The following is a 19,088-nucleotide window of genomic DNA, read 5'->3' on the forward strand; positions in this document are numbered from 1 at the left end:
GATTGCCAAGACCCTGAAACTGAGCTGCAGCACAGTGGCATAGACTATACAGCGGTTTAACAGGACAGGTTCCACTCAGAACAGGCCTTGCCATGGTCGACCAAAGAAGTTGAGTGCATATGCTCAGCATCATATCTAGAGGTTGTCTTTGGGAAATAGACGTATGAGTGCTGCCAGCATTGCTGCAGAGGTTGAAGGGGTGAGGGGGTCAGCCTGTCAGTGCTCAGACCATACGATGCACACTGTGTCAAATTGGCTTGCATGGCTGTCGTCAAAGAAGGAAGTCTCTTCTAAAGATGATGCACAAGAAAACTTGCAAACAGTTTGCTGAAAATAAACAGACTAAGGTCTGATGAGACCAAGATAAACATATTTGGTTCGGATGGTGTCAATCGTGTGTGGCAGCAACCAGGTTAAGAGTACAAAGACAAGTGTGTCTTGCCTACAGTCAAACATGGTGGTGGGAGTGTCAAGGTCTGGGACTGCATGAGTGCTGCCAGCACCCGGGAGCTACAGTTCATTGATGGAACCATAAATGACAACATGTACCGTGACATACTGACGCAGAGCATGATCCCCTCACTTCGGTGACTGGGCAGTATTCCAACATGATAACGACCCCAAACACACCTCCAAGACAACCACTGCCTTGCTAAAGAAGCTGAGGGTAAAGGTGATGAACTGGCCAAGCATGTTTCCAGACCTAAACCCTATTGAGCATCTGTGGGGCATCCTCAAACAGAAGGTTGAGGAGCGCAAGGTCTCTAACATCCACCAGCGTTGTGATGTCGTCATGTAAGTGTGAAAAAGGACTCCAGTGGCAACCTGTGAAGCTCTGGTGAACTCAATGTCTAATAGTGTTAAGGCAATGCTGTAAAATAGGGATGGCCACACAAAATATTGACACTTTGGGCCCAATTTGGACATTTTCACTTAGGGGTGTACTCACTTTTGTTGCCAAGGGTTTGGACATTCATGGCTGTGTGTTGAGTTATTTTGAGGGGACAGCAAATTTACACTGTCATACAAGCTGTACACTCACTACTTTACATTGTATCAAAGTGTCATTTCTTCAGTGTTGTCACATGAAAAAATATAATAAAATAGTTACAAAAACGCGAGGGGTGCACTCACTTTTGTGAGATACTGCATATTTTAAATCACAATATCATGATAAGATGCTTTTGATGATTTATTTAATTAGAATTGAACTCCAGTCTTCTTTTCAGTCTTGCACAGTTGTACAGGCTCCTCCTATGTACTGAAACTGCTTATTCTGATTTCACTGCGCACTGTGAACTTGCTGTAGTGTGTATTAGAAGCTGCTGATGATTTCAGACTTTGGCAGACGCACAAGGCGTTTATTAGAGGAGTCCTAATCCAGCAGGGTGCTAGACAGAAGAGACGCTATGACAGTCATCTTACTTCCCTCTCAACTGAAATACAGGATCTTGATAGCAAAAACAAATCATCACCGTCCCTGGCACTGTCAAATGCTTTGTAAAAATTGCGGGAAGATCTGCGGACCCTGCTGCTGCAGAGATACGATATGCACCTCAGGCGGCTGAAACTTCGTTCTTATGCCAACGCTAACTGCGCTGGTAATTACCTGGCCAACCGGTTAAAAGCCGCTAGAACGAAGACCAAAATCACCCATCTCATTCACCCCACCTCCAAGCATAAGCTTACCAAACCCCAAGAAATTGCAGACCAATGCGCGACTTTTACGGCAATCTGTACAACCTGAATACTGACAGGGACACCATTCAACCGAGTGCAGATCAAATTTGTGCGTTTCTGAATAAGCTGGATTTGCCGATGCTATCGGCATCACAGTTACAAGATTTGAACACCCATATCACTGCCCCAGAAATAGACAAGGTCATAGCGTCTCTTCCCAACGGCAAATCCCCAGGTCCCAACAGGCTGCCGAATGAATACTACAAAATGTTTTCCAAGTGTTTGTCGCCTCACCTATCCCGAGTGTTCAATCAAGCTGCTGCCACCTCCGCCTTCCCACAAGATATGCTTGTAGCCTACGTAGTCACGCTTCCCAAACCGGGCAAAGACCCCACCTCACCGGCCAACTTCAGGCCCATTTCCCTACTGAATTCTGATATTAAAATCTATGCCAAACTTCTGGCATCCAGACAATCAGTTTATATCCCACTACTCATCAAAAAAGATCGAATGGGATTCGTAAGGGGTAGGCAGCCCTCGGATGCAACACGCCAGATTAATAATATTATCCATCATGCTGAAGTCACCCGAACACCTTCTTTGCTATTGTCTATCGATGCAGAGAAGGCGTTCGATAGGGTTGATTGGGGATATATGACGGAAGTCCTAACTCGCTTCGGGTTCCAGGGCACTATCAACTCCGCCATCAAGGCACTATACACATGCCCATGTGCTCAGGTATACACGTCGGGACTCCTCTCCAAACCATTTCCAATCACGAATGGCACCTGCCAAGGGTGTCCATTGTCGTCCACCATATTCAACTTAATGATTGAGCCACTAGCTGAATCGATGTGTCACCAGCCGCTAATATCGGGTTTTCTGTTTTAAGGTGAACCACACATCATCAATCTGTTTGCTGATAACGTGATTCTCCTCTTAACGGACCCCGAAAGGTCACTACCACAAGTCTTTAACATTCTGAATGCCTTAAGTGCCATCTCCTACTATAAGGTGAATTACTCCAAGCCCCTATTTTTAGGGGTCCCCCATATGGTTAAAAATAAATTACAGGAAGACATGCCCTTTCTCTGGACTCGGGACGGGATACCATACCTAGGTATCACCCTTACCAGGTCCCTAGTCAAAGCAAACTACGAACCACTGATTTCCTCCATTAACTCCCAACTGCACAATCTGGCGAAGACTGATATGTCGTGGGTGGGCAGATTGGCGACATATAAAATGTTAATTCTCCCATAGATCCTATACTATTTCAGAGTTCTTCCAATTCCATTACCGCTAAAAACTGTTAAAGCTCTCACCAAATCCCTTAATGGGTTTCTTTGGCAGCACAAAAAACCCCATTGTGCCCGTAAATACTTAATAATGCATAAAACGGTAGGTGGCATGGGACTGGTGGACCTAGAGGACTATAGACAGGCGGCTATTCTTGACCAACTCCAGTACTGGTTCCGCACTGAAGCTGGTCCCCGATGTACAGACATTGAGTCTGCGATGATGGATGCTCCGGACTTGCAGCCTCTACTGCTATTAGACGCTTGGGATCCTAGGAATCCTTCATCTCTCTCACCCCCATGCAAGCTTCAATTTTGGCTTGGTGCCGCATTCTCCACAATTCTACTAAAGAAATCCCCATAGCACTTCCTTTAATTCCGATACAGGCACTGTCTCTAAGACTGTCCTTTCTGTACACAAAACCATTGCAATCATGCAATATTCAATACTTACAAGACTTTTACAACTCAGACGAACCTTGCGACTGGTCAGACTTGAAGTCCAAATTCCCTCTCCCCCTTAACTTACATTTCCCGTGTTATCACATAACGCAATTCCTTGCCAAGCACCCCCTGCCTCAACTGACCATTCCGTCGGTGGCATTGGGGATTCCTCACACGCAACACACCGGGGAAGGGAGGTATATCACTATTTTATAATGTTTTGCAATTTAAAACGGTGCCCTCCAAATCCTCACCGATTTTAAAATGGGAGGAGTCCCTCCATGCGACGTATACCTGAGCAGACTGACAGATCGCAATTTGATCTTCCTTCCTACACTCTAAGTGTATAGGCTACTGGGAAATGATGCTCAAACTACTACACAAGTAGTACTACACCCCCTATAAATTGTCTAAATTTTCCACACAGCACGATGGCTTATGCTGGGGGGGGGGGGGGGGTGGACAAACTGGCAGACTCCTACATGTCATGTGGGAGTGTCCCAGTATCACCAGTTTTTGAAACACTGTCTTCCAGCTTGTATCCACAACCACAAGCATCCTGGGTTCGCCCTCTGCAGGGCTGGCACTACTAAACCTTGGTATTGCCCGGTACCTGCCAAATATGAGGCAGCTAGTATGCCATATATTATTGGCGGCAAGGAACGCTATTCTCAGGAACTGGGGATCCCAACAATCCCCTAATAAGACGGATGTCATCACTGCAGTACAGCACAATTATGTCTTTGAACGTTTACTGGCCCTTAACCAAGGCAATTGTGTAGCTTTCGATAATAGATGGGTTTCATGGCTGAGGCTGACGGGTAACCTTTCTAGGTATGTATGACGAGCTGGCGTAGTGGGCTCTTGGGGAGCGTCACCATATACTCCCCGCACAGTTTGTGCCCATGTGGGGTGCGGGGGGAGGTGGTTCCTGGAGGCGCACCACCTGTCTCTTCAGTCCAGGGTGTGGACTTTATCCTTTTACTTGATATTTGTCACCCACATACATGCTCCTTCTCTACGGCAATGTTTAATCGCTTAATAGCTGAATCTTATGTTATTCTTGTTTTATCCTTATTTGTATTCCTTGCTTACCACTGTAGGTTGCATTGGTCTGCATTGTTCTGTTATGTTGTATTCTTGAAACTAATAAAAACAATTGAACAAGAAAGAGCTCACATCATTCCATAGCTGGAGGATACCCAACATCATTGAAACCTTTCTTTGCCAGCCCTAAAGTAAAACTAAGGACAAAATGTTTATTTTTCAATTTGGATAGAGTAATGGAGGGTTATAAATAGTGTTGAGCGAACACGGACTGTATTATTCGGGTCCATACCGGATAATTGGATTTTTGTTACCCGGACACGGACCCGAAAACTTTACTGTATGTTCGGGTTTAAAATCCGTGTTCGGTAATTTTATTTCCTGTTTTGTATGTAATGGCACGGTTTTAATGGCGGGCTTTCAACAGCCAACCAAAAAGCGTTTAACTGATGTGCCATAGAAGCCATCACAGCCATGCCTACTAATGGCATGGCTGTGATTGGCCAGCTGAAGCATGTGACCCAGGTCTTTATAAGCTAGAGACACAGCGCGCTGTGCGTCAGTCTGCTCTAGTGTAGGGAGAGAGCACACACAACGGTGCTGGCTGCTGCTGATTAGGGACAGACAGGGAAAAAAAACATTGTGCCCGAAAAAAATGCAGGGACAGGTCGGAGTGTAGGCAGGGAAAGATAGAAGAGCATTTTAGGGACAGGCTGGAGAGAGTAGGCAGGGAGAGATTTAGGAGACACAGGACAGAACAATCGTCCGTTAGCGATCTACATCGATTTTGCTGTGTGGGGGGTGGTGCAGTGAACGATCTTTTTGCCCTCACTTGAGCCCACTGAGGAGGAGGAGGAGGAGGGAGAAATTTTTTTTTATCAGTCTGTTGTGTGCAGCGTTCAGCTATATTTACTAGAGAGTGCTGTTCTAATCTGCTATTTAAAAATTACAAATTTAAAGGGGAATTTTTTTTTTCCCCTTCATTGCCTGCTGCTGACATAAAACATAAGACACTGCTGTGTTCATATGTGCTATTGAAAAATCACCAATTTTATATACTTTTTTCTATTCCGCTATTCAATATACACCCTTTTGGGGTGAAAAAAATTAAATTGCAGCATAGTCTGTATTGGTAAGTGTGAGATACACCTTTTTCTATACTTTTTTCTATTCCGCTATTCAATATACACCCTTTTGGGGTAAAAAAAAATTCAATTGCGGCATAGTCTGTATCGGTATGTGTGAGATACACCTTTTCATATACTTTTTTCTATTCCGCTATTCAATATACACCCTTTTGGGGTAAAAAATAAATAAATTGCGGCATAGTCTGTATCGGTACGTGTGAGATACACCTTTTCATATACTTTTTTCTATTCCGCTATTCAATATACACCCTTTTGGGGTAAAAAATAAATAAATTGCGGCATAGTCTGTATCGGTACATGTGAGATACACCTTTTTATATACTTTTTTCTATTCCGCTTTTCAATATACACCCTTTTGGGGTGAAAAAAATTAAATTGCGGCATAGTCTGTATCGGTACGTGTGAGATACACCTTTTAAATTTCTTTGGCGCATCTTCCACCGTCGAGGATTGCAGGGCGCTTCAGTTTGCCTCCTGTTCCGAACTCCTCCTACTCCTCTTCCTCATCCTCATCCTGACTTTAGGGTACAAAAAATTGTAATCAGTGCCTAGTCTGTGTTTGTACGTGTGAGATACACCATTTTATATCCTTTTTTCTATTCCGCTATTCAATATACACCCTTTTGGGGTAAAAAAAATTAAATTGCGGGATAGTCTGTATCAGTACGTGTGAGATACACCTTTTTATATACTTTTTTCTATTCCGCTATTCAATATACACCCTTTTGGGGTGAAAAAATTTAAATTGCGGCATAGTCTGTATCGGTACGTGTGAGATACACCTTTTAAATTTGTTTGGCGCATCTTCCACCGCCGAGGATTGCAGGGCACTTCAGTTTGCCTCCTGTTCCGAACTCCTCCTACTCCTCTTCCTCATTCTCATACTGCCTTTAGGGTACAAAAAATTGTAATCGGGGCCTAGTCTGTGTTTCTACGCGTCAGATAAACCTTTTTATATACTTTTGTTCTATTCCGCTATTCAATATACACCCATGCAGGTGAAAAAAATTAAATTGCGGCATAGTCTGTTGCGGCATAGTCTGTATCGGTACGTGTGAGATACACCTTTTAAATTTGTTTGGCGCATCTCCTTCCACCGCCGAGGATTGCAGGATGCTTCAGTTTGCCTCCTGTTCCTAACTCCTCCTACTCCTCTTCCTCATCCTCTACCGCCTCCTCATCCGGTCAGCGTAACACCTTCACCACAAACTTCAGCACAGCCAGGGGTAAACGACAGCAGGCAGTTTTAAAACTTGCCTGTTTGGGTGAGTCGCTCTGCAGAACAGCACCACTTCACCAATAACTGGGCTTCCATGCGAGACCTGTGTGCCTTGTTGCGCTGTTTCGAGTACTCCACCAACATGGACAGTGCCTATGGCGCCGTTCTCAGCGTTACTATCCCACTTGTATACCTTTTTGAAAAATTGCTGGATGATGGATGAGGAGGAGGAGGAACCATGTTCACAACAGGGTGGCACCCAGGCCAGCTCGTGGCCATCACTGGTGCATGGCTGGGGGTATACAGAGGACACAAACGATACACCTTCCACAGAGGGCAGCCTTTCGTTGCCTCTGGGCAGCCTGGCACACATGAGCGATTACATGCTTTAATGTCTGCGCAACGACCGCAAAGTTGCCCACATTCTAACTGATTACTGGTTGGCAAGTCTCCTGACGGGGACTTAGGGTTTCCATGATCTGCCTAGCCAGAAGGCCTGGCAGAACCCCGTTCTTCATGGTAGTCTAAGCCACCTCGAATACTAGGTCAGGGGTGCTCTCCCAAAGAGAGACAAACGTGAAACACACAAACAATAAAGAGTGGGGGAAAGGGAGGTGGAGAAGTGCAAGCCCGAAGCTTTATTGAAAGGACAAAAACACACAAGGGAGAGTTGGGGAAGGGGAAATCGGTAGACCTCCTCTTCCTCCATGAGATCCATTAGGTTATAGTCTCTGAGCAGACTATGGACCAGTCTGCGACAGTCCTCAATGGGCATCCTCTCTCGCTGGTAGATAAGGCACTTTTTGGCGCACCATAAAGCGTCCTTAAAGGAACACAGAACCTGCCAGGCGTTGTCAATGTCCTCTTGGGAAAAAGTTCCACCAAATAATCCATTTAGCACACCAAAGTGTGTGATGGCAGTCTGTGGTAGAAAGTCCTTAAGTTCAGGTTCCAAGGCCCTAAATCGGCTCTGTGCAAAGGGGCACTCCCAGAAAACCTGCAAAGCAGTTTCCTCCTGGATGAACTATTCCTCTATTCAATATACACCCATGCAGGTGAAAATAATTCAATTGCGGCCTAGTCTGTACGTGTGAGATATACCCTTTTATATACTTTTGTTCTATTCCGCTATTCAATATACACCCCTGCAGGTGACAAAAATTTAATTGCGGCATAGTCTATACGTGTGAGATGCACCCTTTTGGATACTATTTTTCTATTCCGCTATTCAATATACACCCCTGCGGGTGACAAAAAATTAAATTGCGGCATAGTCTGTACGTGTGAGATGCACCCTTTTGGATACTATTGTTCTATTCCGCTATTCAATATACACCCATGCGGGTGAAAATAATTCAATTGCGGCCTAGTCTGTACGTGTGAGATACACCCTTTTATATACTTTTGTTCTATTCCGCTATTCAATATACACCCATGCAGGTGAAAAAAATTAAATTGCGGCATAGTCTGTATGTGTACGTGTGAGAAACACCCTTTCAATTTGTTTGGCGCATCTCCTTCCACCACCGAGGATTGCAGGGCGCTTCAGTTTGCCTCCTGTTCCTAACTCCTCCTACTCCGCTTCCTCATCCTCTACCGCCTCCTCATCCGGTCAGCGTAACACCTTCACCACCAAATTCAGCAAAGCCAGGGGTAAACGACAGCAGGCAGTTTTAAAACTTGCATGTTTGGGGGAAAAATCCCACACCACGCATGAGTTATGGAGGAGCATGGAACAGCAGACCGATGAGTTGTTGGTGCCAGCGAGCCTCAAGCCCGGCATGGTGGTGTGCGATAACGGGCGAAATCTCATAGCAGCTCTGGCCTAGCCGGTTTGACGCACATCCCTTGCCTGGCGCATGTGCTGAATTTGGTGGTGCAGAGGTTCCTTCAAAATTACCCCGATATGTCAGAGCTGCTGCAGAAAGTGCAGGCCGTCTGTGCGCACTTTAGGCGTTCTCACCCTGCTGCTGCTCGCCTGTCAGCGCTGCAGCGTAACTTCGGCCTTCCCGCTCACCGCCTCATATGTGATGTGCCCACAAGGTGGAACTCCACCTTGCACATGCTGGAAAGACTGTGCGAGCAGCAGCAGGCCATAGTGGAGTTCCAGCTGCAGCACGCACGCGTGAGTTGCTCTGCGGAACAGCACCACTTCCCCACCAATAACTGGGCCTCCATGCGAGACCTGTGTGCTTTGTTGCGCTGTTTTGAGTACTCCACCAACATGGCCAGTGCCGATGATGCCGTTGTCAGCTTAACTATCCCACTTCTATGCCTCCTTGAAAAAACGCATCGGGCGATGATGGAAGAGGATGTGGCACAGGAGGAGGAGGAGGAGGAGGAAGAGGGATCATTTCCATGGCTTTTAGGGCAGTCATTCACAAGTGGCTCCGAAGGTGGGTTCCTGCACCCACAAACGCCAGGTACACAATTGTCCAGCAGGGGCACAGTTCTGGAGGATGAGGAGGAGGAGGAGATGGAGGAGGAGATGGAACCATGTTCACAGCAGTGTGGCACCCAGGCCAGCTCATGGCCATCACTGGTGCGTGGCTGGGGGGGATACAGAAGACATAGACGATACACCTCCCACAGAGGACAGCCTTTCGTTGCCTCTGTGCAGCCTGGCACACATGAGCGATTACATGCTGCAGTGTCTCCACAACGACCGCCGAGTTGCCCACATTCTAACTTGTGCTGATTACTGGGTGGCCACGCTGCTGGATCCCCATTACAAGGACAATGTACCGTCCTTAATTCACTCACTGGAGCGTGATCGCAAGATGCACGAGTACAAGCGCATGCTGTAGACGCGATGCTGCTGGCATTCCCACCTGATAGCGCTGCCACAGTGGAAGCACAAGGCCAAGGCAGAGGAGGAGGAGGAGGAGGAAGAGGTCTCCAACGCAGCCAGGGCACCGCCAGCACCTCAGAAGAACCCTTCAACTTCTAGGTCTCCAAATTGGGCACATGGCCTGAGCTTGCCCTTTACGCCTTGGAGGTGCTGGCCTGCCCTACAGCCAGTGTATTATCTGAACGTGTATTTAGCACGGCTGGGGGCATTATCACAGACAAGCGCAGCCGCCTGTCCAGAGTCAATGTGGACAAGCTTACTTTCATTAAAATGAACCAGGCATGGATCCCACAGGACTTGTCCGTACCTTGTGCAGAATAGAGATGGATACCGGCCTTACCCAGCCATTGTTATATTTTTGATCTTTCTCACTCTTTTGGGGTGTACCCTAATTTAAAATGACTAAAAAAAGCAGTGTTGGCTACCTCGTCCCCCTCCACCGCCGCTTCCACCTACACCGCCACATCCACCGCCACCTCAACCTCCCTCCTACTCCATACGGGCCTCGTCCTTCACAGATGAAGAAAATTGTTTTATTTTTCCGTTTTTTTTGTTGTTTTAAGTTATTTCCCTATCCACATTTGTTTGCAGAGCACTTGCCATGCTCTTAACTACATTTTGCTGCCATTTGCAGCACTCTAGCTCTTTCCATTGTTTTTTTTAGAGCCATTTTAGTGCCTGAAAGTTCAGGTCCCCATTGACTTCAATGGGGTTCGGTGTCCGGGTAAAGTTCGGAAAAAGTCCGGGTCACGGACCCGGACTTTTTTTTCAAGTTCGGCCAAACCCGCCGAACACGGATATCCAGGTGTCCGCTCAACTCTAGTTATAAACTCTATCAGTCTTGTTTGCCATCTGAATCCCATTGGGAAGATTTCCCCTCCCTTCCTGCTGCATAGCCAAAACAGGAAGTGTGGGGAAATCACTTCAAAGTGAGATAATTCCTGGTTGTCACCAGGGTCATCTGAACTAGTGACAAATTTGGAGAATTTTTATGGAGACATTCTAAAATGTAGGGATTTTTCGCACTTTTACTTTGAATGATAATGGAAAACAGAACAAGTAGTAAGGTTGAATCTCTCTAAAAGGGGCATATATAGCAAAAAAAAAAAAAAAAACAGGTGTTTTACTCCCTCTTTACTCAATATAAAATGAAAGTAGAAGTTCAGTCTAAAATTGAAATCTTTAAATTTACTGTCAGCCACAATCTAAGACAAACCTATTTAGCCCTGTAAAGCAAAAATCGCTATACAAACCTTTTCTGAAGCTGCTACGGTCTGGTCCCATGCTGAGCTGTCATCGGTGGCTTCTCTGTGTAAGCGTATATGCTGGAGAAGCAGCTGACAATGGAAGCCCCACAGTAACTCTATCCGTGACATCAGTTCCCTGGTATTTCCCAGCCGTTGTCGGCTGTCTCCTGCACACAGCTTCCGCCGCTGGAGACGGGACCGGAGCGGCTTCAGAAAAGGTATTATAGTGATTTTTGCTTTACAGGGCTAGATAGGTTAGTCTTAGATTGTGGCTGTGAGAAGATTTAGAGATTTTAGTTGTAGGCTGAACTTCTACTAAATAAAGTTGAGCTTTTATATTTTATGCTGGCCATACACTAGTAGGACTTTTCCCAAACAAAAACCACATACACTGTTAGAAATGTGTTCAGTTGAGAAAAATGCTTTTTTTAACCTACTCCTGTGAATAGTCATGTCCCCCCCCCCCCCCCCATACCAGGCCCCATGTGGTGTGCTTTGCTGGGCAAGGGTTGTGGGGTTCCATAGTGTGGAGGGAATTTATCAGAATCTGGAAGCCCCCTTTAACAAAAATGAGCAGTTCCTTTCCTTCTCCATACTCTTCTCTTCCCATCACTCTGGTACAAGTTGATCTTGGTCTCATATGTCCATAGGTTGTTGTTCCAGAACTGTGAAGGCATTTTTAGATGTTGTTTGACAAACTCTAATCTTCCTGTTTTTGAGGCTCACCAATGGTTTAAATATTGTGGTGAACCCTCTGTATTCACTCTGATGAAGTCTTCTCTTGATTTTTGACTTTAACACACATACACTTACCTCCTGGAGAGTGTTCTTGATCTTGCCAACTGTTGTGAAGGCTGTTTTCTTCACCAGGGAAAGAATTATTCGGTCATCCACCACAGTTGTTTTTCGTGGTCTTCCAGGTCTTTTGGTGCTGCTGAGCTCACCGGTGCAGTCTTTCTTTTTAAGGATGTTCCAAATAGTTGATTTGGCCACACCTAATGTTTTTTGCCATCTCTCTGATGGGTTTGTTTTGTTTTTTTCAGCCTAATGATGGCTTGCTTCACTGATAGTGACAGCTCTTTGGATCTCATATTGAGAGTTTACAGCAACAGATTCCAAATGCAAATAGCACACTTGAAATTAACTCTGGACCTTTTATCTGCTTCCTTGTAAATGGGATAATGAGGGAATAACACACACCTGGCCATGGAACAGCTGAGCAGCCAATTGTCCCATTACTTTTGGTCCCTTAAAAAGTTGGAGGCACATATACAATTTGGATGTAAATACCCTCAAATTAAAGCTGAAAGTCTGCAGTTAAAGCACATCTAGTTTGTTTCATTTCAAATCCATTGTGGTGGTGTATAGAGCCAAAAATATTAGAATTGTGTTGATGTCCCAACAAATACGTGGTTCCTTCTGCCTAGTCTATATCTGGATAATTAAAATCCCTCATTATAATAACACTTCCCATCCTTGTTGCCATTCCAAGCTGTGTTTGGAGGTCCAACTCCCCCTCCTCTCTCTGGTTTGGAGGCCTATAGCATACACCTAATATTATCTTCCCCATATTACCTTCTCTGTCTCTGCGATATAGGGAATACCGCTACCTTTTTCACTGGGTTGTAAGCAGACGTTAGTCCCTCTCTTGGTTGAAGCTGTGGGTTGAGTATTGTATCCCATCAGTTTGCGTCCATATACTTGCTGTACAAGATGTCACGCCTATGCATGGTAAACCTGTCTCTTCCATAGTCAGTTTACCTGTCACGTCCTCCGCTCAGCCCTAATATGCTCCCTACATAATAAGCACTTATTTACTTAACAGTTGTGTGTTAACATATATATTAAGCATGATCTAATATGTTTAGTAATGGCACACCTTAAGCATGATCTAATATGTTCAGCAATGGCATACCTTAAGCATGAGCTAATGCGTTTAGTAATAGCATACCTTAAGCATAATCTATTTTGCTAAAACTGTTTGAATAAGCTTTTTGTAATGATTAGTGTGAGTTTGTTTTATGTTGTTCTGTAGGTTGTCCTACTCATGTGAACCTTTCCTATAACTAGTTATACATTAATTTGAACAGTTGGGATTTTTGCTTTGCAATTTTGCTTAATAGGAGTAGTACGTGCAGCATGCTTTTACAACCTTAGGGCAGTTTGAAGGCATTAAACTACCTGCACTGTCAGTTTGAAGATATTAAAGACATGTTAATACAGGATGGAAGTTTAGCGTAACCCCCACCTCACCCTGAGACAAGCCTGGAACTTAAAACCTATAGTTATCCACACAAGGTGCAAGGCGTCCGCAGAACTTTTTTTAGGGGGAGCATCATTTTAGGGTCAACCATGTTCTACCCCTTTTTGACAATGTCATGGAGGAGAGGGGCTTAGTCATTATATTTATTCAGTATCAGAGTATTTATTTTTAAAGGGGAAACTGCAGAATTTATTTTTAAAGCGTTTGTTAAAAAAAAAATAATAATTATTGATCCTGTTCCCTTTAAGCTTGTTATACAGCACAGTGCTTGTGCTGCGTAATTTGGCCCCTTCTATCACTGGAAATACCTTGCTGATCTTGCCTGGCTATGTCCTCCCCTCTGTAAACTGACCACAGTATACCATGGCTGCTGAACTCTGACACTGTGGTCAATCTACGTGCCTCCATCATCTGCAGCTCTCCTGTCCTCCTCTGTCCTCTCTCCCCCCTCCCTCCCTGCCTGTCTGCTCCCGTGTCATTGCCCGCCCCCCTCCCCTCCCCTCCTGCTGCTGTAGTTTAATTTAAAGTTTCTTATCCTGTCTACAGTCTGTTTAATAATCCTGTGTGCCCATGCCCATGTGTCAGTGTCTGTGTTTTATAAAAATAAGCCGTTCTTTACCAGTTTTCAGAGCACCAATCGCCGCTCACGTGACCCACTGCCTCTCTCCTCATCTCCCAACTGACGTCAGCAGGGAATCCTTGGCCCTGCCTGTTGCAGGCAGCTGTCAGACAGGGAGAGGAGAGAGCCAGCGGGTCATGTGAGCAGCGATTGGCACTCTGAAAACTGGTAAAGAACGGCTTATTTCTTTTAAAACACATACACAGACACAGGGGCATGAGCACAGGGTTATTAAAGAGACAAGACAGGATTGTATAAAGTGGCTTAACAACCACTTTAAAGGGAAAGTTGAGATTCCAGGGGGGGGGGGGCACTTGCCCCTACCCTCCCCCCCCCCTTGCGGATACCCATGCAAGGTGAACACCTGATTCCTAACCTTGTGGTGCTTTCTATAGGAATATGTTTTTGATCTCCAATTTAGAAATATGCAGGGAAGTTGTCAATTCAAATTAATGCTATTACAAAATCCTAAAGGGAATAGATGCATCCGGATAGGCCATGATTTTGGGTCCTGGCTGACCCTTTCCTAAGCCATTAGACAAATTGTTACATACTCCTAATTATCCCAGTCCAGGAGAAATTATATATATATATATATATATATATATATATATATATATATGCATATACATACATACATACACACACAATATATATATACATATTATATAAATACATACACTAATATATATATATATATATATATACTGTATATATATATACTGTATATATATATATATATGTGTATGTAATGGATCAACTGGCACCCTGACTTTGTACCTCCTTTGACGGATGCTCCTAGTGCTTCCCGAGGGCTCCAAGCACTCCACCAGACACCATAACCACTTCGGACCCCACAAACCGCCGTAGCTTGTTTGGGGTCTCGCCGTCTTCTACCCACCCTGGACCTACGACAAGGCTCCAGGTTCCAGTGGGTGAACCTCCCTTTCCCCAGAGGTGAAGCAGGCACAGGAACAAGCTCTTACAAGAGCTTAGTGATTATCCAAGGGAGTATGAAGAGCATAGCAATCCCTTGTAGCAGGTTCCCCCAATGAGAGACAGAACTCTAGATTGAGGGTGAAGTATAACTCAAACTTTAATGGTACAGCTGCTCTTTTATACAGTTTTCCCCCACAAGGAGATCTCCATTCCCAGCGGAAGCCTAGTGAGGGGAAACGTGTTGGACAGGAGAGCAGCGCCGTCACATCACATAGAGCGGTCTTCACTGCAGACAGCCACGCCAGCAATAAGAACACCGTATACTGTATACCCATTTCATTCATGTAAGTGCAAGTCTTGAATAAAGTTACCATTTTTAAATGAGGATAATGCACTATTAGCATTTCTTTTTGATTTTGGTTATCACCTCTGGGAGGATCCATCCTCCGGACATTGAAACAGGAATCAAGAGAGTGTTGGCAAACATTGGTGCTTATTTATCGGCATATCCAGGGACTTATATCTGGGAGAGACAAGATGGAATGTATAGTTCAGAGCCTACCTACATTCTAAATCTGGTAAGAAGCCACTTATCACAGTTTGTGTCACACACGAGATCTGAGAATCTTTTTTTTTCTAGATTTTCCTCCTTTAAAATTGGGTGTGTCTTTTATATCGGAGCATCTTATACAGCGATAAATACGGTATATTGCATGTAGTTTTATTAATTGTCACATTGCTGATTATTTATACATTTAATTATGTTTGGAGTACACACTGCATATATTTTTATATATTTTGCTGACACTAATTAATTTTTTGCATTTTATTGCACATATTTCTTCATTACAAGTATCAATTTTTTAATTGATTCACCTACCACAGGGGTTCTGTGATGTGTCCCTATGTTATTTTCAGGAACACACCAGAATAAATAGAGCACACTTTTATTTATCTCATTTATTTCTTCACTATATTGTTCTTAGAGTTCAAGTGCAGCCACCCCCCATACATCACTAATTTTTAGTTAAAGCGCAACCATACACATCTATCTAAAATATAATAAAAATGGATATCTTAAAATAAAAAAGACAGGGCATTTAGTGACAGAACGTAGGTGTGGGTGACAGGTTTTTTCCTATTTAACTTTTAATACATACACTTTAAATACAGTAGTTTACTGTATTACCTGTTTTATTATCTTGTGCAAAGTATTGACAGTCCTACAAAGTAAAGTCAAGAATATTTAGATTTAGCTTAATGCTATGGGGTAAGTCCCTAACAGTTCACTGTGGATGACATGGCAGTAAATAGTATGTATCTGGAATCAAAATTTAAATATTCTCCACTGGCTACAGTGGAAACGTCCAGATCTCATTAAGTGTGATAGAAACGTATATACAATGGATATTATTTTGAAGGTAAATTGTTTTGCTACTCTAGTTCAGAATATCAACTCCAACAAAATTGCAAAGATGAAACTGCCTTTTAAAAACCTGACTACAAAAGTAGTAATGTAAACACTGCAATAGGGAGTTAAATGACATGACATAGAAGAAGAATAGCTTTCATGGTCCCATGTGTGGGAAGAACCAGCAGAAAAACAAGGGGCATATTTAAAGAAAAAAAAATGAAATAATAATTTTCTTTAGAAAAACAATTGAAGAGTTTATTATACTGTACGTAATGGTAAGGCATGATGTGTGCTCTCTATATATATATATATATACTAATTACTGGAACCGGAAAGAAGTGTAAACATTTTATGTAAACTATAACTGTCACGCTTCACTTTTCATTCTAGAAACATGATTCATTTATGTTATCTCTAATTGCACCTTTCCTCCAGTAACTGTTAGCATTTCATTCTTTTGCTAGTAGGTTTACATCATCCCCCTGGAATGCCCAGTAAACAAAACATATAGATCAGCCTTATTCAACGTTTGGAAGGTGGAGGAACCCTTAAAATAACTTTCTGGCCTTAAGAAACCTTTGCTAATATTTCTAATATCTACAGATCACTGTCCCTGCAGAGAATGTTCTTTATGTTTGTGGTCATTGGGAACATTTCCCTATTAGATGTTAGTAAAAAGAGCAGTTAGTGGTTAATCATTTTAGAGCCAGGAAATTCTCATTGCTCAAGGAATCCCTGGCAACCTCTACATGAACCCTAAAGTTCCATATAACCTTGGTTGGAAAAAGGTTGATATAGACTATTATTAGAGATGGGCCGAACACCCCCTGGTTCGGATCTCGCCAGAACTCTCGAACAAAAGTTCGGACCCAAAACACATACCCTATTGAAGTCTACAGGACCCAAACTTGAAAAATCAAAAGTGCCCATTTTGAAGGCTTGTATGCAAGTTATTGGCCATAAAAAGGGTATGTAGGCCTGGGTACTGCTTTTTTTGTTTTAAAAGATTGTTTTTAAAAGGAGCAATCATTTTAATGATGCTTAAAGTGAAACAATAAAAATGAAAAAGTTCTTTAAATATAGTGCCTGGGTGTCCCTTTAGCCTGCCTGTGAAGTGGCACTTCTGCACCGTGTATAGAACCTACTGCAGCAAAACTGACATTTATAAAGGAAAAAAATGACATTTAAATTAGATTTTTCCTGCAAGGTTTCTTTATTTTGTAAACAACGGCTTGGGGAGCAAATCTGTATGATGAGGCCATGATTTAGTGCACTTGGAACAAGATTAGAGATGTGTTCCGAGACGTTCCCCTTGCAACGGTGGTCAAGGAGGGTTGCCAACCAATAATGATCCTTCTCCTTGATGCCACTAATTCTTGGGTCCTTTTGCAGGCTTTGAAGAATAAGGGAGCCCACAAATTTGCAGAGGCAAGAGAGGCAGAGTCCTCAGGGTCACTGAGGATTACAGTATCTGGAGCTGCCTCCTCCCAGCCATGTACTATTCCCAAGGTTTCTGGGGGCTGAAAATCATCACTTAACGTTTGACATAGGTCTTCCTCTGCTTCAATGCCTCCAAAACTGCCAGAATCCTCCTCCTTCTCCTTCCCCTCCTCTTGTGTGTTCTGTAGCATCACAAGAATGGTGTCCGCATAAAGCAGGCCATGAGAGAAGAGGAAGTCCTCCTCTTCCTGCTGGTCTGCCTCAAGTGCCCTTTCCATAATGCCACACAGAGTATGCTCCAGCAGGAACACAAGAGGGATTGTGTCACTGATGCAGGCATTGTCACAGCTCACCATCCTTGTCACCTCCTCAAATGGTGACAGTACAGTACATGCATCCTTTATCAGCAAACATTGGTGCAGGAAAAAAAAGCTGAGCTGCCCTGAGCCTGTCCTTGTACCATACTCACAAAGGTACTCATTGACGACCCTCTGCTGCATTTGCCGCAGCTGCAGCATTGCCAAAGTTGTGGACATGTCACAAATCAGGCGGTTTACAGGCAGGTGGAATTCCCGCTAAATTTCAGCCAACCAAACACTGGCTATGTATGACCGCCTGAAATGGCTACAGACTCCTGACCTGCCTTAGAAGATCTTGTAAACCTGAGTACCTGTTTAAGAAATGCTGCACCACCAAATTGAGGACATGTGCCAGGCATTGGTACATGTGTCAACTTTCCCTGTCGAAAGGCGGACAGAAAAAGGTTAGTGCCATTATCGCACACCACCATTCCTGGCTCAAGCTGCAGTGGCGTGAACCACCTCTAGACCTGCCCCTGAAGAGCTGAAAGAATCTCTGCTCTGGTGTGGCTGCTGTCTTTTAGACAGACCAGCTGAAGCACTGCATGGCATCTTTTAGCCTGACTCATTAAATTGCCCCTTGAACGCTTAGGGGGTTCTGGTGGTTCATAGAACAATAGGAGGACAATAGGAGGAATGGAGGAGGAGGGGATGGAGCTGACAGATCTTGCATCATCACCACAAGCTATAGAGCCGTGGTGACAAAACAAGCTTCAGCACTGAGCCCTGTACTGCATCCTTCCTAGTTGCAGAGTTACCCAGTGTACTGTAAACTAAATATATTGTCCCTGACCATGCTTGCTGGACCATGTGTCAGCGTCAATGTGGACCTTGCTGCTGACTGCTTTGACCAACAATGCCAAAACATTGCCTTCCACGTCATGGTACAGAGCTGAAATGGCCTTACCTACAAAAAAAAAAAAAATGTAAACTTGGAACCTGCCATTGTGCTGTGGAACAGCACATTCTGCAAATTCACAGAAGGGGCAGAATCCACCAGACCGAAAGTGTCAGTGGCAGGGAGTGTATTTTTTTTTGATGCAGCAGCAGGGGCAGAGAAATTTACCTGTTATAATCTACAGCTGGGGGTGTGCTGCTGGCAGACATTTTGCAAGGACCT

Source organism: Pelophylax lessonae (assembly GCF_965119305.1).
Source record: "Pelophylax lessonae genome assembly, chromosome: 3".
Lineage (NCBI taxonomy): Eukaryota > Metazoa > Chordata > Amphibia > Anura > Ranidae > Pelophylax > Pelophylax lessonae.